The sequence below is a fragment of the Stegodyphus dumicola genome, chromosome X2 (genome assembly GCF_044657685.1).
Source record: "Stegodyphus dumicola isolate Sdum_Otavi_A_Nest chromosome X2, ASM4465768v1".
In the NCBI taxonomy this organism is placed as follows: Eukaryota; Metazoa; Arthropoda; class Arachnida; order Araneae; family Eresidae; genus Stegodyphus; species Stegodyphus dumicola.
This window is the reverse complement of record NC_140781.1, coordinates 114,828,392-114,854,256: the sequence shown is the minus strand read 5'-3', so window position 1 is coordinate 114,854,256 and position 25,865 is coordinate 114,828,392. Positions and strand designations below refer to the sequence as shown.

At 33.1% G+C, this 25,865-nt stretch overlaps 1 long non-coding RNA gene and 1 other non-coding gene across 2 annotated transcripts in view; one reads left to right on the top strand and one right to left on the bottom strand.

Moving 5' to 3' along the window:
* Positions 1-25,865, top strand: part of LOC118182257 (uncharacterized) — a 105,632-nt gene that overhangs the window by 67,831 nt on the left and 11,936 nt on the right. The window contains exon 4 of the long non-coding RNA XR_015039208.1: positions 7,293-7,459. This is a non-coding gene — a long non-coding RNA (uncharacterized LOC118182257). The remainder of the gene's footprint in view (positions 1-7,292; positions 7,460-25,865) is intronic.
* TRNAS-CGA (transfer RNA serine (anticodon CGA)) lies at positions 20,248-20,320 on the bottom strand. The gene has a single exon. It is a non-coding gene; the product is annotated as a tRNA-Ser (tRNA).

Sequence of the window (25,865 nt, the reverse complement as noted above, 5' to 3'; positions counted from 1 at the left end):
TAAGAACACAATAGGGATACGTACACAAAAGTGGTACGGACAAAAAAGTGATGATTGAGACTAATAGGACCTCTGATGCTTACTTTACCCTTTCACTTTTTCCCAGGCTCAAAAATAAGACTACAATCGAGGAGCCCATTACTCTATTACATTAGGGAATAATGGCTGTCTCTTAGAAGTTCTGTATTTGCAGAAATTTATAACTGCAGAAGTATGCCTTTTCTTAATTGTTTGAGTTGCAACTTGCAAATACTTCGAGAATTCCGTTTTAAATTAAGTGATCCTCTCTTTCCTGTCTCTCTAAGAGAATTAATTGCGTCCACAAATTGAGATTTATCCTTCAACTCTGCTTTCTCCTCCATCTCTAAATCTTCGTTCACATTCGTCACCACATATTTCTTTCTGCTCCTTGAAAGAGGAAATCACAATTTCAGAAGAACTGCAGTTTCCATCTGATAATTAATAGTTCCATTTTTCTTTTATCGATTTTCAATAATACTGTTGCTTGTCGATGCCGCCCAGTAATTTTGGTTGCAGAGTTCAATAGCGAGCGGCTGAGCCTGGTAAACTCAGTTTAGCTTCTTTGCGCAAAAATTCCAACAAAAGATTTATAACAAGTGTTTTCATGCTTTCAGACTGAAACTACAATCCCATTTAATTCGAAAAAGAATGGAAAATAAAATATATTTCTATTCTAATCTATTTCAAGCTATAGTCTACTTGTAGGTACAAAATTTTAACAATTGAATCTTCTTAGCAGAATCGCTCTTCAAATGAAAATTAATGTGTTAAATCATATCAGAAGCAAAACTATTGAAATGGCAGGTTTCGGCAAAATTAAGAACTAACTTAAAATTTAATGCATAAATTAATCAACATTTTCAAAACAATCCAGCAGCGTTACTTATTTGCTTGAATAATAAAAAGTATAATTTTCAGAATTTGTGTATATTTAAGGTAAACCATTTAAAATGAACTTAAACATTGGCAAGCGTATTATTTTATTCTATAGTAATATGTTAGTGATGCAAATGCCACTTTAAATTACTAGTTTAAATTACATTAAAATAGTTTAGATATTTTAGATTTAACTTTAAACTATATTAAAATATTTTATATAAAATTATTTTTGTCGATGCTCTCTCTATATATTTATAATATATATTTTCCTCTTGAAATGATGCCCAGTTACTTTAAATAAAGAAATGTTATTATTTCACTAGGTTATAATTCAATAATAATTACTAGATTTGCAAACTGAAAATACAATTTACAGAGAGTATTCGCAAACTCAACGAGTAATGAGACATGAGGGTAGACCTGTTTATGATGTGCACACTTCTCTAACAGATGGTAAATGATTTTATGAAACTCTTTCATTCAACAACTTCCGAAAAGAAGTTTATACGATTCTTATGGACGTTCAACAATGAATTTGAAGCTTTTAGTTCCTGAGATCAGGTAAGTTCTTATTAAAGACATATTATACTAGTGTCAAGTTTGGATTATCTAGCCAACTTAACCGCATGTTTAGGCAAAAGAAAAGATACCTAACTCCTGAGATGTCTGAAGATTTGAAATAAAACATTGCTTCAATCATACACAGTATCTAATCATACACAGTATCTAGATGTACCCAACTACTTAGAGTCGAGGAAGAAATCCAGTTTCCGAATGCCTGGTTTCATTTCTTAGCATGATATTAATCTAAAAACAGAGCTGAAGTAAACATGTAGGCTTTTATTTCTCTATATTTATCAGCACACTACTTTTCTTCTGATTCGCGTCATCATCATTCGTCCACTCAAAAAAAAAAAAAAAAATACTAACACACTTTGCGGGCTTGTACTTGAGGAAGTCACCTATACAATAGATTAAAATGTTTTGATTTTACTTTCACTAAGATCTTGAAAGTATGCATCTATCAAGAAAGATTTTATGATCCTACATAAAGCAAATGAAAGCTTGCTCTATTTTGACAAGAACATCAAAATTTAATCTGGCGTCTCCAACTGCACTTGGAAGACATTCTTAAGGATAAAGAATTCTATTTTGCTTTAAAGTAAAGCCCAGTTACCGTCTGCTTAATAGACATCTTTATGGTTTTATTCAAATACTTTTCTAGGTTTATTTGTTGTTCGCCCGCGTCCGGAGTACTTTTAAAACAATTCTGCTATTTCCGTTTGTTTTAGCAAAATCTTTGATTCGATAAACAGTGTGTATTCAGATATTCCGAGAGAAAGAAAATTTTATACGGCTGGTTTGCATTTTTTGCTAGGAAAAAACGAAAATATTGTTGAATTTATTGAACAATTGGGAAAAAAGACTGAATGCATTTTCGTCAGAATAATTTTTAACTTACAACAAATTTTACATTTTGTAAAATTCTTTCAAAATTTTGATGTGTTGCGTAGATATTCCACAGCAACTGCCTGTTATATATCTTCACTGAACTGCACTATCTGAATATTTTTATAGCAAATTAGAAGCATTTCTTCAGACCTTCCCCATGAGCGTTTAAAATAAATATTCTATACCGCTTCCTTTTTTGGATACTCGCTAAAACAAATCATATCCTCAATTTTATATCCACATCCAATATGTATTAAGTATAATTCTTATACCAGACCTATCACAGTGGCTAAAAGACCCATGAACATAAAGTAAATTCTAAAGATGTGACATAAGAGAAATCTGCAGCAATCTAAATAAGTTAAGAAGCGGAAGTCCCGGCACAAATTCATTTGTATAAATTTATTCTTATTTCAATAAGAAATATTTAAAAATATTGATCTTGTTTGTACGAAACATGCAATTAAATTAAGCGTCATTAAAAAAGGAATAGTTAATGCAAATATATACCATGTCCACAAAAGTCCCTACCCGGAGTTTAATTTTGCAACTTAAGTAGAACCTACTTAAGCTGTCCGGAGTTTATTATGGTCGTAGACATAAACGTTTAATTACAAAAATGTTTTAAACGACGCAAAAAATCATGTTTTGCTTTTTAAATTAAGAAACATTAATTTTTTGTAAGATTCGAGATCTAATTTTTTATACGTTCGCACGATTGCTATATTTATATTTAGGAAAATTTTATACTGGTTATAAAAAGTAAAACCGAAAAGTTTGATATTATTAGCCCGAAGAATTAACCAGCATATTTGGGTTTAAAGTCGCGGATCATATCTGGGGATCATACATAAACTAAGGAGCGAAATGTTCGTATGTATAAGTAACTAAAAGCAAAATATCAGTTTAGAAAATGGTTTCTGATATTAATAGATTACGCGAAGAGCATTTATATGCAGATAATTGCGAAACGTATTGATTAATAGAATTTTCTTTCAAAATAGAGATCATATTCACAGAATCTCATAGGATTTCTGTTCTCAGCGACCTAGTAATATAAATTGCATTCATTAAAAATAAAAATATTTGTAGTTTAAGGAATTGCCGTACAATGACCCATATTATGATTCTAAAGTAATTAAAACTTCACGAGAATATTAATAACATACTTTTAAACTTATAAATTACTTGTGTGAAATTTTCTTTGTCATACCAAATGTAAAATATATATATATATATATATACCGAATTGCTTGACTCTTTAGTAAATATATATATATATATATATTTACTAAAGAAATGTTGATTATATTATCTCCTAATATTAATTTTAGTAGAAGTATCTAAAAAGAGTGACCCATAGGTAGGAAGTTTAATTCCGAAAATTGTTTTAAAGTAACTTTAATGTAAATTGTTAAAATGTATACGGTTTATCATACAACATTATATATATATAAATGAAATGTACTATTAAATTACAAAACAGCATCATTTAATGTTATTTGTAGGCGTAAATGAACTTCGAGGTCTCGAATTTATTTACTAACTGATCTCTGAATACAAATTGTACATGACGTCAAAAATCGCAGATTTTCAGATTAAATATACCAATCCATTTTTTCAGTACGAATCAAACTTTTCTTTTTTTTTTATTTTTTATAATGAGTACTAAATTTTCGTAATAAAAATGTAGGGACTCGAGGTAACGTGCAAAATGTTCAATTTCTTATTTTGTACAAAATTAATTTCTTTAAATTTAAAAATGTCAAAATATAAATCTTTGGGCCATTTAAAACATTTTTGCAACTAGTAGTATGTAATTACGACAAACGGTTGTTAAAATAAAGACCAAGTAAGAACTTTTGTGGACACTGATTATCTTTGCACTTTGCAATTTTGCATTGTCGCATGTTAAATGTTTCTCTGTAGCTTTCCTTAGATAACTAGGTCAGGTAAACGGAAAACCTTAAACTTTATTTTTGCTTGAGTGCTTGAAATGGTTAACAACTCAATAGCTCAAAATTCTGCAACTGGTTAAGAATTCTAACCCAACTTGTTTATGGCTGCTCACAGCTTCATTTTATACTATTTATCAATGCGTCTAGATAAAACAGCTGGAAACTTTTCGAAAAATCTCTCCTTTGCGCTCAAAACATGATTTTGGGACTTTCCATAATGAACATCATGTTGACTAGAGCTAGGCAAGACGTATTTTCATTCCTCCGGTTCTACTTAAGCTATCCTTATAAATCCAACTTAAGTCGACTCAAAATTAAAAGCTTTATGAAATAATACAAATAATAAAAACAAAGTAACATACAGAAATTCAAGATTAAACGGAACTAAATCAGAAATATATATGAAATGACACAAACAATGCACTAAATCAGACGATAAATATATACGAACAAGTACATAACAGTGTAAGGTAAGATTTTAAAAATATGAAAAAATACCAACCAACAAAAAAAATGAGGTAAGTAAATAATAAATTAGAACAAATGCACAACAATACAGAAATAGATAAAAAAATCGACTTGCAATCAACAAGAGAAAATATGGGCTAATTTTTTCGCTCATCCAAAACATAATTTATTGTGTATTATTTCACAATGCATAATGAATTTAATTTTTGTGTGCTAATTCTTAATGAATTTAATATAGTATCATTTAAACATAATTTTCTCTTGAATGCGCTAGATTTCTTAAAAAGTTAGTGGAAAGGATTGTAAGCTAAAAAGCGAGTGATTTTCTTTCGCAGACTACTACCCTCCTTCGGGTCATAGGATGGCGGACAGCCGCGGTTCCAGCTCCCCTTAACTTTCAAACTACACACGTGTGTCACTCGTGGGAAGTGAGAAAATTTCGACTTCCCTCGAAGAAGAAATTTTTCTGATTTGTTTATTATAGCCGTTGTCCGAGAGAATTTCGGTTAAAAGTGTTTCTTGAAGTTTCGCACGAGAACAGGGAAAGTCACTTATTAAATATCAATTATAAATAAGTTAACAGTTACACAGCAAATCCAAATGTAACAGTTACACGACAAATCCTCTTTCCTTATAGAAGATTTTTCTCGCAAAATGTACACTTATTGTTAATTTTTTATGAATTACGAGGATGTTAGTAAATCTATGGTATTCTCAAGAAACGTGAAAACTAGCATTTTCCACTATTCTCGAAACCTCTTGCTTATTGTTTCTATGCTGCATTGTACTGTATCCTTCCACCAAAACTTTAGATCAATAAATAGGTATGGCACTTAAAAATACCCTAAATACGATGTATGTATCTCACACCTATATTTGTGTGAATTGTCTGAACATTTCGTTTAGCAAGGCCGTTGTCGAAAAGATGCTCTCTCTTTTCTCAAGGTAAAAGCGCTGTATAGAAAGCATGAAATTTTACTTGTCAGTGCCGTATTGCATAGTGTATATATAAGACATGCAATGTCATAATTATGTAAATATGTATATGCACAGCACTATACGTGCACTGAAGTAATTTAGTTGCAACCGCCTTCTGCACACATGTAGTGTATATGTACTAGCCCTGCATGAAAGCTCCCCCAAGCTCACTTGCGTAATTACAGAAATAATTATTATGTTCTATACGTAGCTATATGCAATCTCTAGCCAACTTTAGATAAGGGTGGACGTGGTGCTGTACTGATTAATCCTTACGGCAAAGGGACAGTGCCCCCGTCCACCGTCACTTATCACTTATCACTTATGGTACCGTTACTCTTACAAGTAAGTTCTTTTCTCTACCTTCTGAAGTGGCAAAGTATTTTGCATCAGAGAAAATTTACCGCTAGAGATTTTTTTTACTTAAGCAGGAAAAGCACTGATGCATAGCATAGACCTGCGGCTTTTAATGGGAAAAAGGCATCCAAACTGCATTGAATTTGGGAGGGTTCGTCTAATTGTTTGGCTTTAAATAAAACTTTCCGTCAAATATAAATCCTCTCTAAAAGGAACTTTAATGTTTAAATTGAAATACGCACTTTAATGTTTTTTCCCAATGGCAAATTGTGAACAGTTACAGTGTAGCACAGTCCATTAATCTATACAAGGCCAGATGTGGCGGTCTCTTTATTATGGAGGCACCTAATAGGTGGGCCACCATTGCCTCCTATGAAGGGGACGGACAGTTACAACCATGCCTTCTCCGGGATTCGAACCCAGGCCCTTCGGTATCGCAGTCAGGCTTCCCTAACCACTATACCGTCTGGGAGGCCGCATTTTAATGTTCACATTGAAATTTCAAAATCTAAAATAGATTTAAAATTTAGTTCAAACATTATTTTATAAATATAATAATGTTAGAAATATAGAATTTAAGAGCTTTTGCCAGCCAAAAGCGTTATCCGGCTATTTTAAAATATTGCATGCAATTTATTTTATTATTTCTAGGATAATAAATACAATTCAAGTAAAAAGTATTCTTATCATACTAATTTTAAATCTTACATTTTCCCGAAAATGGATTTTCAATCTACAAAACCATTAAATCTTAGCAGTAGTGTTGTGATCCTAAAAGCCAATTACTCGGTTAAACATCTTAAGCCCCTTGGAGAGAACTCGAAGGCTGCCTTATTAAAATAAATGCATGGGATTTATAGCGTTATTCGCGTGACTTTGAAATTTGATCACTTATGTCCGCAATAAATTAGGAAAAGAAGTATTTTTTCACAGAAAATGGGAGTGAATGTTCAGAAGATGAATTATAAAATCCCTCGTTTTAATGGCAATGTGATCTCTTTATCGGCTGCAAATTAAAAGTGAACATTAAGGCATAAAGTAAGGGAATTTTCATTTAATCTGAATTCTTTGAAAGTCATGTAAACTTCTTCCATTTATAAAATTTGAGAAAAAGAATTCTTCACATATATTTTTGACTGAAATTGGATTTCTGTTTCTAATTTTCAAATGTATATTTAGGAGAAGATTGCTCAAGTCATAGCAGTGCTTAAATCGTATTTGCTGGGAAAAGGTCAATATTTTTAAAAAGCGCCAAAAGCAGTGCTTCTGATGAGTGTGATGTGGTATTCATTCAGTCACACCGCCTTCAACGAAAAACGTCCGCTTTCTATTCACGCAGCTAAAAAGTAAGTTTTGCTGCTTTCTGTAAAATGTTTTACGTATATTATTAGCTTTTGTAATAAGTAGATTATTTGTTGGTGCATATTTCTTTTTCTGTAGTAATTAAACGGTTATTTGGTTAGAACAGCGCCGTGATGTTTCGTTTGGAATACAACTCAAGTAACATCTTAAACCATAACAACGTCAGATTCCTAAATCGTAGCCGCTATGATTTAGGATTTGGTACAACTTAACTAACCGTAGAAGTTATGGCACAAATTTGGTAACTTCGGTAGTTTGGTACCAGTTTGGTAAGTGCACTAGTTTGGAACGATAACATATAGAATGGAAAATGATGTTTAATTTGTTTTTATTATACAGATCCCAAAATGTCAAAACTAATTTAAAACAAATGGAAACAATAAGATGTGGTTGAAGCGTTAATCAAATTACGAAATGAGATTTAATAAGGCTCATAGGCAGTATGGAATTCCTAAATCGACTCTCCGACGTCATCTTCAAGAATTAATGCAGCTTAATGGCACGTCAGACTTGGAAGGCCCAAAGAAATAGAACAAGACATAGTTATTCTTACATTAGAATCATGTTTTATTGGAATCACAGCAACCGATCTAAGGAATATGGAGTTTGAATTAGCTGAAAAATATAAACTTCCGCATCTTTTTAACTTTTAAATGAACTGCTGGGGGAAAATGGCGAAAGACTATCCTTCCTTATTCCAAGTACGCAAAGATCCTCGTGTTTATGCACTCCAAAGGCAACCTCAACGGCAAGAGATAGAAGTTTTAATAAAGAAGGTGTTTATGAATTCTTTTACAAGTTCGAAGCAACACTAGATGAGCACAAATGCTTTGCTCATCATATATAAAATGTTGATGAAACTGATCTTTCGATAGTCCCCAAACCATCGGAAAACACGAAGCGTTTACTAGCGAAAGAAGGAGTGCCACAATGCTATGCATAATGTTGCATGAATGCTGCTGATAAAGTTTGTGCCTTCAGTGCTGATATTTAAACGCATGAATTACTGTCTCACGCAAGGATCTCCACTAGGATTCATATTTACGTGCTCAAAGAATTAGATGAATAACAGAACTTTCTGTTGAGTGGTTAGACCATTTCATCAAGTACACCGAGTTACCGAAAAGCAGCAAGTTCTAATTTGTTCAGATGGTCATGCCCCTTATCCGATAAATACTGACGCGATTCAAGTTGCACATGAATATAACATAAGACTGCTGTTATTTCCTGGGTTTCTTGGAAACATTTCGTCGGCGCAAATCTCGCCAAGCGACACGATACAGTATACACATAAAAAAAATTTATCAAATGTTAGTTCTAAGAATTGTTTATTTTGAAGACATAAACTTTTTAATATAGTTTAGAATTTTATAAAAAGACAATAAATTTGTAAAAAGACATTAATTTAAGAATTTACTATGCTTTCGTGGTTCCACATCCTGATTCGCCAGTTCATATCACGTGATCCCGAGTGATCTCATCTCACGTAAACTACGCTACAAAAATATAATTATCTACATTAATTTCAAGTTAAATCTTAATTTGGAATTCAAATTTAAAATGCAAGAATTATTTCAATTCGTACGAATAGCTTACTCAGAAATTATGTAAAACCGCACTGCTTTACTTCGCTAGTGCATTCTGATTAGAATTCATGAATTTAACCTTGGACTTTGCCTTTTCTATATTTTCGCCTTCGGGTGAGCGGTGTGATTGCCTCCTAATTGACTAAATTACCGCGAATAGGTCATAAAATTGAGCTATCTGGTAATAATTCTACGTAATTTTATAACCAGTATTGGGAGAAACAATCAATCTCATAAGAAATAGCTGCGACTTGTTTTGAAAATGAGGCGTAAAAGGTTACCAGCGAGGATATTCCGTTTGGTATCAGTTGTACCACTATTGACGACTTTATCGCCTGCACCGGCAAAACGGAAAAGTACCGTTTCCTGTTCATACATCACACCGTCTTCATCCTCAAGATAGACCTTTTTAAAATCTCTCAAAACCTAATATATCGTAGCGGAATCTGTTTGTTACGAACAAATCCGAGAAGGTAACTAATTAAGCTACCATTTCTAGACAACTGGGCGTTGCATTTCCCAAAGCCATTCGTTTGGGCACTGCTTTAAGGGGTTTCAGTTCTACAGGTTTATGACCATGCAACTGACACATATTTCAGGATGAACAGTTTTCCATTTTTATTCTAATCGATGAAAACTCATCAGGTGGTAAATTAGCACAAGCTGAGATATTACTCACTATTGAAAGCTCTCCAGTTGACACAGGCCCACCAAAGGCCGAGCGGTAAAGACGCTGAACACTGGTAGTTCGGTCCGAGGTTCAAATACCGCGAACGAGCTGGCTGCGTGGGCGTTTTCGTGATTTTCCCCATGTGTAACGTGTATACGAACCAGTTTCCCTTAGAAAGTCCTCCACGAAGGCATCCCTCCCTTTAGGCAGATATCCCTCGTGTGCTTTGCCATAATTAAATAATCCAATTCAATCCAGTTGACACAATTCCTCCAGCACACCAGGTGACTACCGATGAAATTCTGATCGGCACTCTTTCTGGAGAACCTATCGCATCAATTTCACTGTTGAGTCAAAGCAAAATAAAATAGGATATAAATGCTTTATATCCCATTCCACAGTTGGGAGATGTTTCTCACTGTTTCCGTAAAGATATACGTTTGTCTATAATAATAACCTTTTCCCCGCAAAAAGCTGAGATCGAAATGAAGTCTAAAATTCAAGGCACAGTTAAAAGGAAGCCAGAAGTTACAAAAACGAAAGCCGGAAAAAGTAAAGGAGATTGGTTTTCTATGGCGAAGTACGTGAAGAATGTATAGTTTGTTTTATGTGATTACGGCAAAGCCACGAGGGCTATCTATCTAAGAGGAGGAATGCCTTCGTGGAAGAATTTCTAAGGCAAACTCGCACGTTGCACATGTTACACATGGGGAAAACCACGAAAATGCGAATGGAGCCAGCCCGTTTGCGGCATTCGAACCTCGAACCGAACTACCAGTGTACAGCGACTTTCAGCCAGAGCGTGCCTGTGAAGAAAGTATGATTCAGTGTCTGAAATGTAAGGTTTGGTGCATGGCATGTGCACTGGCGGGGGCAAAAAGACAAAAAATACTTATATGTCATATCTGCACTTAATAGTTGAAGTAATAGGATAAGGTTAGGTTTTTGCTCAGCTTTTATTCTTTGGTAAGTTTTAAGCCATATATAGTACGATTTTTGATGCAAATCCCATAATCTTTATTATTTTTGCTACTTTAATCAAAAATACATGCATTTTAATTTATTTTACGCTCAAACGAAGAATGTTTTTTTTCCTAAGGTATTGAGGAGAAAAAGCTTTTCTTTTTTTCTTAGCAGATTTCTCATTAATTAGTGATTTTTCTAAAGGGAACTTGAGCAACCTTCGTTTATATTATAATGAAGGGAAATGTACTAATCTAAATTTTCAAATAAGGCCAAATAAAATGTTGGATTGGCGTCAATTTTATCGAAAAGCTTTACACATTTTAACAGAGACTGGCATGATATCTTCGAATTTTTTTGATGCAAGAAACAGAATGAAACTAATATTTTACATACTGCTAACTCCCCAGATTTCACCATTCGGGTTCAATCTTGTAGAACTTCCAGCTCACCAATGGACGAGATTTTACTGAATGTTGCTGAGCATTGATAATTCAAACCTGATTCCTAACTTGACGGACGAGCTGACTGCATGAAAGTTTTAATGGTTTTTCCAAGGTTAGCTTCTTCCCAACGCTGGCGTCATTTATTCACAGAAGTAGGAGAAACAAGACTCAAAGGGAGTACGTAACAATTTGCTTTTGAGTAGAATTAGAGTCGATGACGTCATACAAGATCAAACTTTCCATGATGGTAACTCTAATTTTTCCCATGCGTAAAGTGAAAACTAGCCGGTTTCTCTTAAAAAAAGTCATCAGTGAAGACATCACTCCTCGTAGACACATAGCCTTCGTATGATTTGATATATTTCAAGTAATTCAGTTCAGTCCGCCCCTTTCTTTTACTTGATACTGTAACAGCACAGAGTAACTTTAATTTCAGAAGTGCAGTTTATGAAATACCATTTTCTGCTTGCTTTTTTTACCGGTTACAGCCGAAAACATCGCGGCAAAAACATCGCAGACGAAAACGTCGCGGAGGAAACGACGCAAGGCGAGAACAAAACATCGTGGGAGAAAACATCGCAGACGAAAACGTCGCGGAGAAAACGACGCAAGGCGAGAACAAAACATCGTGGGAGAAAACATCGCAAAGAGAAAACGTCGCAGTTCTAAAACATCGTGGTACAAAACATAGTCGTCGAAAATAAAGCGGTTCAAAAACTTCGCAATTTAAAAACATCGTCGTCGAAAATATCGTGGTAAAAAATAAAGTATCTACAAATCATCGCATGACGATAACATCGCAGAAATGCTTTAATAACTGTAAATGGATATTCCCATAATGATTCGTGAGCGCAAGATGGAAAGAAGTATAATTTTACTTTCATATTTTTTATTAATTAATACATTTTTGCTGAGAAAATAAAAAGGAAACTTAAGCATAGAAAATGAATGCAACTTATAGCACTTAATAGAATTTTAAACCGACATAGTTAACTAACAAAGGCCAATAATAAATCATTTTTATAAAGTTTTTACTGGTAATTTTTCATGAAAAGTATAATCTATAAGTTGCATTTAATTTTGTATGCTTAAGTTTCCTTACTTTTTTAGCAAAAATTTATTAGTTAATAAAAAAATGTGAAAGTAAAAATTATCCTTCTTTACACCTTGTGCTCACAAATCATTATGGGAATATCCATTTATAATTATTAAAACCTGAAAAAAAGCATGTCTGCGATGTTATCGTCATGCGATGATTTATAGATACTTTATTTTTTACCACGATATTTTCGGCGACGATGTTTTCAAACTGCGAAGTTTTTGAACCGCTTTATTTTCGACGACGATGTTTTATACCACGATGTTTTAAAACTGAGATGTTTTCTCTTTGCGATGTTTTCTCCCACGATGTTTTGTAGCACGACGTTTTCGCCTTGCGTTGTTTTCTCCGCGACGTTTTCGTCCGCGATGTTTTTGCCGCGATGTTATCGGCGGACACCTTCTTACCATGCCAAATCTTATCATGCTACTAACAAAAAATTTCTTATTTCTGGCCTTATCTTATTCGTCATATTAATGTTTATTCTTCATAATCTTCTCAGGAACACATTTGTTCGAAAATGATTGTTTTTGCGTCGTTTCCTGTATTAGAGCTCCACCCCCACTAAATACATAAATTTTTTCTGCAAAACCAAGTCAATTTATTGTTAAATTTATCTTTACTTTATATGATGTTATGTTATGAAGAAGCGAGGGGGCCACCTAATTCTTTACTTTATAGTATAATTATGTTATTTCAATGTCAAAACACACCTTGTAGAATCATTATGTTATTTTGGAGCAGGAGACATGAAAAATGGGCACTGCCCTTTCTAGGACTCGAATTCGACCTCTCGAATACGCGTAGACTATGCTTCCACCACGAAGGCATGCAGAAAGGAAAATAACCTTATAACCTGTTGAATATAAGGTGTGTATTGGTGGGGTGGTGTATTGAGAATACGGCAAAGCACACTAGGGCTATCTGCCTAAGGGGAGAGATGCCTTCGTGGAGGACTTTCTAAGGGGAACTGGCTCGTATACACGTTACACATGGGGAAAACGATGAAAACACCCATGCAGCCAGCACGTTCGCGGGATTCGAACCTCGAACCGAAGTACTAGTGTTCAGCGATTTTACCTCTCGGCCGCTGGTGGGTGTTGAATATAAGAAAATATGAGGAAATACTGAAGTTCAAAAACCGTTAAGTTACGCATTTATTAATTTTAAAATAATTAGCTGTTGCGAATACTTTCTGTTGAAGTTTTTTCTATCCGAGTATCCTTTCTTCTGCGCTTAAGTCTAAGAACCTGAAGAATAAAAGTAACTTTGTTGTCGATATTTTGAAGTGAAGAAATATTGATCAGTCGCATCCATAAATGTGTGGCAGTCTTTTACACTTCTGCTTTATGTACTTACATGAATCTCTCTATGTATGTCATTAATTCTGAAATAATGTACTGAAAAGCCGAGGGAGCTCCATTTTAGGTTTCCCCTTCCCAAAATGAAAGGCCCAAATTTCTTAAATTTTCCGAATTTTTCCTACTTCTCCAAACTGTTATTACTGCATTATAACCGTATAATACGATATGATTTCCAATTCCTTTAGTGGCAGTAAAAAGACTATAATGTGCTGTTTCATTTTTTTAAAAATACTCGAATGAAATAAGGCAAATATATGTCTATCACGTCTGGTACTAAATGTATAAGATTTGCTTTTCCTGTGACAAATTAAAATTATATCACATTAAATTGTCTTCTCTAAACACTTAAATACAGGACTGTATTTAAAAAGTTCTTATGATTTCTCTAAAAATAATAATCGAAATATTTTAGTTCTAACATAATATCATATTTCTTTTAAAAAACATAAGGATATATTTTATAATATATGAACTTATATGAACTTAAGTCTCTTTTATTGGTATGGAGTGCTTATTAGTGGTTGGCGGACACGCAAGAAAGCCTGAATGCCTACCGAATATCTCGAAATAAATAAAAACACGAATAGAAATCAACGTCTTAGAAATCATTACCGTTGCAAGGCCAGCCAGGGAAAAACACTAATATTCGAGAACACCATGCTACTAAATATGGTTGCAGAAAATAACTTGGCGACAAAATTTCGTTATTCTAAATTAATTTCATACAAAATATTGTGGTAAAATGTAGTAGTAGTAGCTGTAAAGTATCTCATGCCAAAACATTTGCAGAAATGTGTATTTATTCTCTTAAATGTACAAAATTCCACAAAACACATTTATACGAGTGTTAAATTAAAATGTTTACTTAGCACGAAAGAGATGAAATAGCATATTTTTTCCCGCGCTTTCCTTTCCACACAATTTTAAGGTGTAATTCAAACTTATTCATTAAGATCTTTTTATTTCTTTGTTTATTTGTAATGTTAGAAGTTTAGAGAACGATTTCCATACACTCAAACAAATTTAAGTACATTAATCAATAATCGCATGATAAGATATTTTTCCTCTACATCATTTGGAAAGGCCATTTCATGCCTTCGAGGCGTAATTGGAAGAATACTCGACGCGTATCTTAGAGGTACAGAGTTCGTACCGTTGACGGCATTGCTCATTTTTCACGTCTCCTGCTTCAGAATAACGTAATGACTCTATAATTTAAAATTTAGCCTTTAGTAACCGAGCTTTAGATTATTCAAAGTGATTATTATCGCAATTATATGGACTAATCGAGGTTCTTCTGTTCTTAAGGTGGCTATTTCCTTTTCCTAAAGACGCAGTTGTTTGGTATGAACTAGACACTCAGTTATTTGGTATTAATAGCAAGAAATGTTGAGTTTCTTGAATTCCTATTTGTGTTGGAGTTTTCTTTAAGGTTAGGTTATTTCAATATTGCAGAACCTATGAGAGCTAGCAAGAGATACGTTTTCGTGAAGGGGACTTTCTAAAGAAACCTGGCTCATATTCATATTACACACAAGATAATTCCCAAAAAGTAACTATTCAGCTAACCCATTCGTGAGGATTCAAACCCGGATCATACTAGTAGCATTCAGCGGTCTTAACGACTCGGTTACCGATGTTTTTTTCCTGAAAAAACGTTTTTTGCACGCAGACATGAAATGAATGAGATATGAAATAAGCTCTTTTTTTAACAAGAGTGAATATTTTTTTGTTTCTGACAAATTGGGAATTAAATGCATGCCGTGAAATTCCAGTTGTCCGGAATTCCAACTATCCGGATCTCTTGCTGTTATTCCTACAGTAAATGAAATTAAACGTATTGAATCTACAATAATACAAATCCATTTGCGCTTTGGCAGCTGAGGGTGATGGTTCAGTCTATCGAAACTAGTCCTGTGAAAATTTGCAAATATAAAGCGGACTTTTGTTGTTTGACTTCTAAATTAATAGATTATTCGTTATTCTTTAGCTTAACTTAATTTTAGTGTTATTTGAAGGAAAGAAAAATTAGCCAATGACTGATAGATATGTAATTACTGAACTAATTTAAATATCAAATATGTTCGCTTACTTTTTGTCTTTTATTAAGTAATTATATCAGCATGATTACTAATTCACGTATGCAAGTTTGGCTTAATTAAGAGAACACAATAACGAATTAAAGAAAAATTTCCTGCGCTTTCTCCATTTTTCTTGATTTAAAACTGTGCTATCAAGAAATATGAAGAAAGGTTGTTAAAATGCTAAAATTATAATTAGTAAATAATTACTAATAGAAATCACTGCTAAGGTGAACTACAAAATCTGACATATAGTTAATATATTTTTCTCCACTCTATTTCTTTTTCAGGTTTTGTAAGTTATAGAACAAGTTACTAGTTACAAAAGCATTTCAAATAAGCGAAGAAAACCAAAATAAATTAACAGCAAAAAAGAAGAAGCTATGCAAAACCCTGGAGACAATTAACTAGAACTGAATAGCATAATCAAAATCAATATAGAAAATAGTATGTAATCAAAGCAGCCACACTTAGTCTACGTTAAGCTGCACTTGCTATTTTCTCGTTCACTTAAATTATCGAATATGTAATTAACCCAGTAACCGTACACGTTTCAGCGATATATCTTTGCTTCCCTTTTTTTCCTTTGCCACAACAAAATCAAACAACGATTAAATGCTTAATAATTTTAATTCTCTAAGTTAACTATTAATAAAATATAAAACTTCTTGAACCTTTCAGGATTTTTTTTTATTTCCGATTTAAACCTTAGATTTTAGAGTTAAGCATGTTCGCTGTGAATTTACTTCAGACAATTATTGAACATAAATTGTCTGCTCTATAATTGCTTATAATATTTGGCATTCTCAAATAAAATAAGTAAATAAATTTACACAAAATATTTCTTGAAATAATGATCTAGTACTGGACGGGAAAATTTAATTCCTTTAACGAATTTCATTTCTGTTAATCTGTATTAATATTACAATGTGGCTCAAAATTACTCGAAAGATAATTTTCACATTATGTCGAATTTCTGAAAAACTAGTAGACAGATTTTAATGAAATTTGGTATGAATATGCATTTATAACAGAGAAAGAATCATTTAAACGTTATTTTATGTATATATGCTTATCAATAAAGTTCATGTCCAAAATCCACGTTGATGTCGAACGGAAAATACGCCCAATATGAAGAATGATCCCCTCTCACAACCAGAGAGGTAACTCAGGGTGACGGATACTGGACAGGAAGCAGTTAAGAAGTCTTCGAGCATTCGATACTACTCCAGCAGCAAGGCAGTTTTCAACTTCTAGATGGTTCTCAAAAAGTCATGGAGAGATGAAATTACCTTCCCATGCAAGAGAGTCCCAGACATGCTCTATAGGGTTCAAGTCAGGAGTTCTGACTGTCCAAAGCATGCGGCGAATATCTTCACTTTTCAGTTAATCGTCAACCAGCTGAGATTTATGTGGACTAGTGTTGTCGTCTATTAACAGGAAACCAGGACTAACTGTGCCCCTGAAAAGTAGAATATAGGGCTCTAAGATCTCTTTTCTGTAACTCATAGCAGTCACGAAGCCTTTGTCAAACACATGCAAGGGTGTGCGGCTGTCCATCATAATGCGCTACCAAACCGTTATACCTCCATCACGGTAATAATCTTTTTCCGTGATGAGGAAGGGATGGTATCGTATTCCAGGCTCTCTCCAGATATAAGTCCGAGGAACATCAGTGCCCAGGCTAAATTTCGACTCTCATCTATACTGTCTTCACCATGTATACATTCTTTCTTGTCTGACAGAATAAGCTGAACGCAAATAGCGGGTCTTCTGGCATACAACCTCGTAAAGCCTTCTGTGAACTTCAAAACGTGAAACTCGGGTTCAGTGGCTGCATAGAGCTCACTTAGAATTGTGAAACTGTAGCAGTCCTGTGTCGCCACACTGAAAGTGCCAAATAACGAACCTCATTCGTCGTTGTGAATCTTGCCTGACCTGATTTAAGTCTTCTCGTTATGGATCCAGTATCTTGAATCTGTTTTCAAAATTTTTTCAAAACGACACTGGGGGCCTTATATGAAGCTCTGTAGACAACTGCGCTTGCGACTGGCCTGCCTCCAATCTGCCGAAAATTCTTCATCTCGTTCTGTCATACATGTGTTCGTGGCTACTCATTTGACTTGATACTTTATAAATTTTACTCAACTCTTGCGAGACACACGGCAAATATCCTGAAGCGTATGAGCACACAAATCGCCTAAATCACCCCCTACATATAATCACTGCTCCTCAAACACCCATGTTTATGATTACGTATACGACTCTAAATATTTGCATAATTCTTCAGTGGCATAATTAGTAGCTTTAGTTCAATACTTTTCCTAAACATAGACATGATTGGCAAGTTCTCTTAGTTCTTGTCAAGCATGTATAATAGACAGCGTCTCAAAAATCTTAGCATTTGTGTAGAAGAAGAGAAATCTATATGTTTTCAGTCCGTCCTCTCTTACCGTCTTTTACTAAATTTATACATCTACTGCAAGATATTAGAACTCAAATGTATCTTTGAAACTATTCAAATTTAAGCTTCATTTTTCATTTGTGAAATATTATATTTTACAAAAAACATTTTAAAGAAAACCGTGCTAGTTTTTGCAGGTGCTTCCAAACTCTGTAGACATACCTTCGAAATATATTTTACACCATAATGTTACGAGTTTTCTTTAGAATGCATAAAGGAATAATGAAACAGAGGTGAGAGGACATGCATAACAAAAAAATAAAAACCTGAAAGGTTTCATATTTTAAAGTACGTCCAAAGGGGCGTTTTTTAACGTTTTCTGCGTTTTCTTTATTTATTAAATATCATGTTCTTTGCACTTAAACCATAAAATTCAGTTCAATAGCAGTGTCGCAAAATAATTTTAAAATGAGCATATTTTTAGAATTTCCGATACACAGTTTCGCGCGCTGGAGATAGAAAGGTTTTTTCCCCGTAGAGTGTTGCCGTTGCTCGCTTTTAAACCGTTGAGTTTATTACTCAAAAATTACAAAATATAAATGGACAATAAAACAAATTCCAGATTTCAAATTTGGTCTTTCACATGCCTATATTCGTAGGAGGATTACGTCATTCAAAATTCGATAGCTCTGTGTAACGTTGTTTTATCACAAAGCGAGAAATTTACATACATTTATGCAGATTTTTCATCATTAAATTTCTTCAAATATAATGCAGGGCTCTAACATTTGGTGGCAACAGTTCGAAAAGTGTTTCACCGTTTATAGTGATTCAACGCAAAATCGCAAAACGAAAACAATAGTTCTTCAGGAACAAAGCCCCTTTGGACTAAAAATAAGCATATATAGTTTTTATCTGAAGCAAAACTGTAAGAAACAAAATTCTAAACATCTACTTATGTAATGAAAAAAAATTTTTTAAATAAATAAAAGATATATGTGTAATAAATGGTGGGAAGAAACGGTTTATTCAAAACTAAATCTACACAATTTATTTCATAAATGAACGTTTATATATATAGCATATTATGACTTCCGTCCTAATGATATGTTAACCTGCGTTTCTCATTTTAACAAGCGTTAACTAACGGACATCAGAAAAAAGGATAATACCCTGGAGTTGACCATACATATATCCAGCAACTTCTCACATATATGAATAATATGCCCAACATAAATAACTGCTGAAAGGAGAATTATAATTACTTTTTAACACTTTATTAATATTTAGAGCGCATGTAACTAGTTCGAAATGCTAGCAGTAAAATGTAAATTAATTAAACTAGTGATTATTTAGATATTTAGCCCGTGACTTTTAAACTTCTACTTGGTACTCAATTTATTTTTAGATTTAAAATGTAACTAAATTTAAGTTTTTGATTTATCTACTGACAAAAAGATACTCTCCAAAAAATATTAATGAGATATTGCCACCGACTTCTGAAATGCTTGGTTATAAACTATCTTAATATCTAAAAATACTTAAAGTCAGTTAAATTATGATTAATATAGTAAAACACATAAGCGAGAGTACCAAACTTATTAGCTGATAAATAAGAATTTTTCTTATAAATTCATCCACGAAGTCTAATCTACCTATATTACGACAAAGAAAATCACGTTTTTACGCATGCAGAAAGGTGCTCTTGAATGCTAAGAAGTATACATAAAAATAACTATGATAAAAGAAGTGCAAACAGTACAAAATATTATAAAGTGCCATGAAACGCGTATTTCACTACATTTGTAGCAAGTATTTACTTTGTATGAATCAAATTTATAAGTACAATACTTTAAAGTCAAACATTTATAAGACAATTTGTAGAGACATTAGGTATTTTTGAAGCAGAAACGATAAAAAATGGGCAATGCTCTCGCCGGGAGTCCAACCACGGACCTCTCGAATACGCGTCGAGCGTGCTGACCAGTACACCACGAAGGCATGCTAAGAAGGCGGGAGATATACCTTATATATTCCTCCTTTTTAAGGGCGACTGGGGTTTTAGGAGACACAATCGCCAAATCCTGGTGGTGAAAAATCATCATTCAACACCTTCTAGTTCGGGTGTCACTACAGAGACATTAGGTTTTTTTTAGCAATGCCCTCGCCGGGACTCGAACCACGGACCTCGCGAATTCGCGTCGATCGTGCTGACCACTACACTACGAAGGCATGCCCAGAAGGCGGGAGAAATACCTTATAAATTTACAAAATGAAATCAAAACATATAAGATTTTTATTTTTTAAAGATCAATTAACTGCAAAGGTTTTTTTTTTTTTTTAGCCCAAAGGGCGTTACCCCAAAAGGGAAATTAATTTTGTTTTGGCATTTTGTGTTGAAAACTTTAAATATCGGTTCACTTCTCGAAATGTTGCCATCAAATATTACAGCCCTGTATTATATTTAAAGAAATTAAATAATGAAGAATCTGCATATTATTTATCGGTAATTCCCAATTAAATCACTTAGATATTTAGTTAACTACTTTTAAAGTTATATTTTTATTTCGACGTGCTGTAGTTTTGACACCAAAACAGCAATGAGGCTGATGTGAAATAAGTAACTAAAAACCAGCCCATGTCATTGATTATTGTGAAACTAAGTTATAATTATAAAGTGATAAAAATATTTTCTTAGACAACTAGTGTAAATTTCTGGATGATCAACAGAAAGTTGGATTCTTCTGTTATTATTTTATATTAAAACTATTTAAATATATGAAAATTATATTTTAAAGATTCTAATGTCCAGTACAAAAAACACAAATGATGTAAAAAAGGTGTACTCATAATCCAGAAAGGATGAAGAGAAATAAAATTTAAATCTATATCCAAAGCCGTATGAAGGCAAATAAATACAAAATTTATATTTTATTCTTTCCTTTACAATTAAAATACTCAAATTAATATAACTCTGTCGAAATTTAAAGAATTATATGACCGTAATACGCATAAATTGCATATCCCTAAGATGTTTATATCATTCGATGCTCTAACAGCTGTTTTGCCTCCTGCCAAGGCATTTTATACAAAGATGTTTTAAAATTTTGAATATTTGTCACAGCTTAAGTTTTTTCCTCCATGTTTTGAATGTGTTTGATAACAATTGCGGTTTCATCTTGGTTTCTTTTTTATTCCTATAGCTTTGTATAGTATTATTGGTCGGATGCATTATTGGTCTACAATACGTTTTGCATCCTCGGTAGTTTTCTCACAGTTGAAAGAGTTAAATGACAGATGGATTCGACCATTCCCTTTGGAATGTCAATCGGAAAATTTCAGCTATTTATTAAAAAGTGTTCGAGATTTAAATGTGGGTTTACGTTCATAAATGCCATCCTATGTTTTGATAATTGAATTTTACCACCATATTTATATTCGGCAGATATAATTATATATTATTTCAATTACATATATATATATAAACAATTAAATATTACCAGTTCTATATAAATATAGATATATTAATTAAATTAAGGTACAGAAATTGCAGACTGAAGAGAATCAATTTCTTTTCAAACTAAGCTCATAATTTCATAGAAACTTTACTTTTTACGAAACAATAATAAACAAAATTAATATATGAGTAGACAATATATGTCTGCTTTCTTCCCATTCAATTTTGAATAGCGTAATCTCATTAAGCTTGCCTTACGACAACTGACGCTCTATGGGTCTTTGCCTTGAATTATTTCAAGGCAGACTAATCTAAATAACTCTCACTAAGTCTCGCGCTGAGCCAACCAAGAAAGCAAAATAAACAGGCGATCGCCATACCACTAAATGTCACCTAAAGCATGCAGACAAAATTATAATCGGGTTTTCGACGCAACTTGCTAAGCGCAATATTAAATTATTCACTCGTTTTTCTGAACTGAAATGGAGCCTGTTAGTAGCAGGACAGATAGGTCATTCATCCGACTTATATTTGAGTCTCGTCTGGTGGACTAACTGTGAGCGCGTTTTCGGGATTCTCTTTATGTAACGTGAGAAGGTAATTTCCCTTATACAGGTCTCCCCAAAATTTGCTTCCGTTAGGCAGATATATCTGATGGGCTTTCCCAAAATTAATTAGACAAGCAAACGGGTGTAACTGAAATAGCTGCGTGACCCTTTAAAAAATTATAAAAGCTAGTTTATTAGAAAGAGTGGTATTATTCTTCAGAGTTATAATGAAATAGTTTACAAATCGGATTCAAGTGGATATTTTTAAATGCATACCAAGTTCCTCATTTAAACGAGATGTAAAAAACTCATAAATGAAAGTCGCTGCAAATTTTTCGAATAAACACAAATGTGACAAAAACGAGAAGTAGCCTAAAGTGCTAACTCTTAGCTGCGATAACATGAAAATCGCTTAACAAATTTTTGTAACATCTATGAGCGTTTTACAGAAATATCACCATTAAGTTGACGAAGCTTGAATAACTACTTGTTGAACCAAACATAGTCCACTAGAATAACTTTTAGGAATTTGAGGCACTTTACTTAAACATTGCATTTAAGTTATACAAGAGACGTTCAATAAATTTTAAGCCTAGCACGTTTGTACAAGATAAAAACGAAAAAGCATTTCTTCAAGTTTCTAACATATTTCCCCTTGATTTCAATGTACTTAAAATTCCTATCTGGTATGAGCCAGATTCCAGTAGAAAAAATTGTTTTTTTCAGCCTGCAAACCATTCCTTGACGTTATACTTCAAATCCTTATCATCGCTTAACATAAACTGCACATGTACTGCTTCAGTTGTATAACTAAGCTATTAATTTTAGAGTATAAAATAAGTAATTAATCACAGCAAAAAGGCCTGTCAGGCGAATTTTGACCCATGTACCATCTGATTACTTTACTAAAGGTATCACAACCAAAGTAAGGTGAAAAGAAAATATTTCTGAGAGTATCGACTTGATGGTTGCATAAACTAAAATTATAGCAAACTGAATTTCCATGAACTCCCGGTTACAGCAACAAGCTTCTAAATCAGAATTCAAGAAAACTGAGAGTTTTATTCACAGTATGAACAAAGCATATCTTATCATTTTATCTCCCTCTATCAAACTGAAAATGTAGATAAAAGCAAACAATTTTTGCCGGCAGGCTAATGCAAACAGCAGAACTGCAAGGAAACAGTCAATTCAGTTGCTTACTGGTAAACTCTGAAATTTGATTCTTATTTATACATCAAGCTAATTTTCATTCTTATGAAGTTTGCCGAAAAAGTATAGAACAAAAACATATTTTGAAATAAAACTCTATACAATGTTTTACAATTTTTAAACAAAAATTGAGTCATTTGGGTCCATGCTTGATGTGGCCGATGAAGAAGCTGAAATTTGCATTAGTGAATCGTAGACTGAGAAATGTGAGACTTTAGTGCTATAGCGTTTTCTCGAAAAAGCAACATTTTTCTGCTGAGGTTATCTGTCCAACCGTTTAGCAAAATAAATACCTTTTTTCGAGATGTTATACAGTATATAATCAATAAGCAATTGTCTCGCCCCTTTACTTCCTGTCGTCAAGTTCTTTACATTACTATTCCGGCATTAGCCATTTTGCTAGCCGAAGCCAAATAGTGCCATTTTGAACCAACGATTTAGGCTAATGTGTGCGTTAGCCATGTTACGAATCCCGTTTAAATTTTAAATTCGCTATTTATGTTATTTAATGCTCGCAAGTGGGGAAGTTTGACTGCAATTACAAGTTGTACTTTCTGTTAGATTCAAGCTTAAATAAAAAAAACATTATTTAAAAATGTCATTAGAATTGGTCGTAAATTTACAGACAGTAAGATAACCCTAGCCTGGGAGTCTAATAGGGCTGAAGTGCTTCTAAGTTATAGTACAAACTTAGAACCTGATAAGTTTTCTTCGAAACTTTTAGGGCTCTTAACTTATCATGATAGGGTGATCCAGTTTCTCACCACAATATGCTTTTGTATTTTGTTTCTTGGCCATCGTTATGAAACGATGTTTTATATCCTATTACTAGTTCCAGTAAAATTAAAATAGCATAAAAATTGTTGTGACATCCATGACTAAGTCTTATGACCAACAGTAGATGTATCGTTTAACTAATATATCACTACTCATGAAACTCTCAACACTAAAGAAAAAATAAATAACGACGGACTTTGTTTGCTGAATTTAAGATTAGGAAATGTTTTCTATAGTAGTGAAATCGGAAAATAAGTGAAAATCAAATATTTTTGTGTGGAAAAAAGCATCTTACTATTTTGTATAAAATAACATTATAAAATGAAATATACTGGCAGAAAAATATCTAGTGCATTTGCTCAAGTACAGCATCGCATATTTTTACCTCGTTTTCACTCTATCTCTCTATGTAGCGATAACACATCTAAGCACGCAAATTCGTTATTAAAATACCATCAAAATTTTTCTTCGGTAACCGAATCAAAATAACGGAATCGATTTCTACATTACCTTCTACGTCTGTATCGGAAATGTCGAAAATTATTCATTTTACTCCACCTGTATTTGAAACTTTAAATGACTTCCTACATATAGAAATATGACTTTCACAAGCATGCTTTAGAATATTTCAATTTTAAATTATCACATACCTTTTACAGTAAAAAATTAGTTTTGTATTTCAACTATTTAGAAGTTTTTTGTTGCTCAGATTTTTAAATTAGCTTAGGATTTAGGAATTTTATCTGTTTGCGGATGTTTTCTTGTAGGCTTATGCAAGATGCTTTTCGTTTTATATTCAGTTAAAATAGTTCTTCAAGCCGTTTTTACAAAAGATTCTTTATTTAAAGCTTGAAATTAAGTATGAAATTTGATCAGAAGTAAAAATAAAAAAAGCAGTTATTACTTAACAGTAATAGAAAAGTTTGAATCTTGCTATAATTGACCAGCTAGAAAGTCTAAAATCACCTGTAAAGAACACAATTCAAACCACATTCACCCACAGTTAACTGCCATCTAGAAATTACCCGGATACAATAAATTGCTTTATGCAGAAAATCATCTGAAGTCGCTTATTTTTGTAATTCAGAGATGAAATTCTGTCTGCGTGAACGCAAGATTTCAAGTAGAGGATGAACTCACAAGAAAAGAATACCTTGCAAACTAAGAAATCAAAATGTTGAACAAAACTTAAGAAAGAGCAAATAATTCAGTATCGAAGCAAAGAATATGTAGCAGTGCAAATACCTTCCATTATCTACAGCTCTACTGCAAATGTGCATAACAATTTTCATTTGGATACATCATAAGCTCAATATGTTATAACTTTTATCGATCACATATATACGAGTAAATAGAAACTAAAATAGAGGTGCAAAATATTAAGAACTACGATTATTGTATTTAGTTAAAATTAAAATTACTTTATTAAATTTAATTACTCAGTTTTCAAGTAACTGTAATTTGAAATATAACGATCATACGGGGTTTCAAACGGCAACATTCTGCGAACTCACCATTGGCCATGCTACTTGCAAATGAATTAAATACTTCATTTTTCATGAACTGGCATATCTTGTCACACAGCATGTTGAATAAGTAAGTACCTAGTTGCTATGTGAGGAGACTTAGTGGCCCAAATTCGGGAAGATTCTCTTATAAACGTTTCTAACATCAAAAACTTATTACTCTGCATACGAATATCATTAGAAACCCTTAATTGCTGATATGAAAACATATTTAGATGCTTTGATTTAAAAACCTAATCAACCGCAATGTTCTAAAC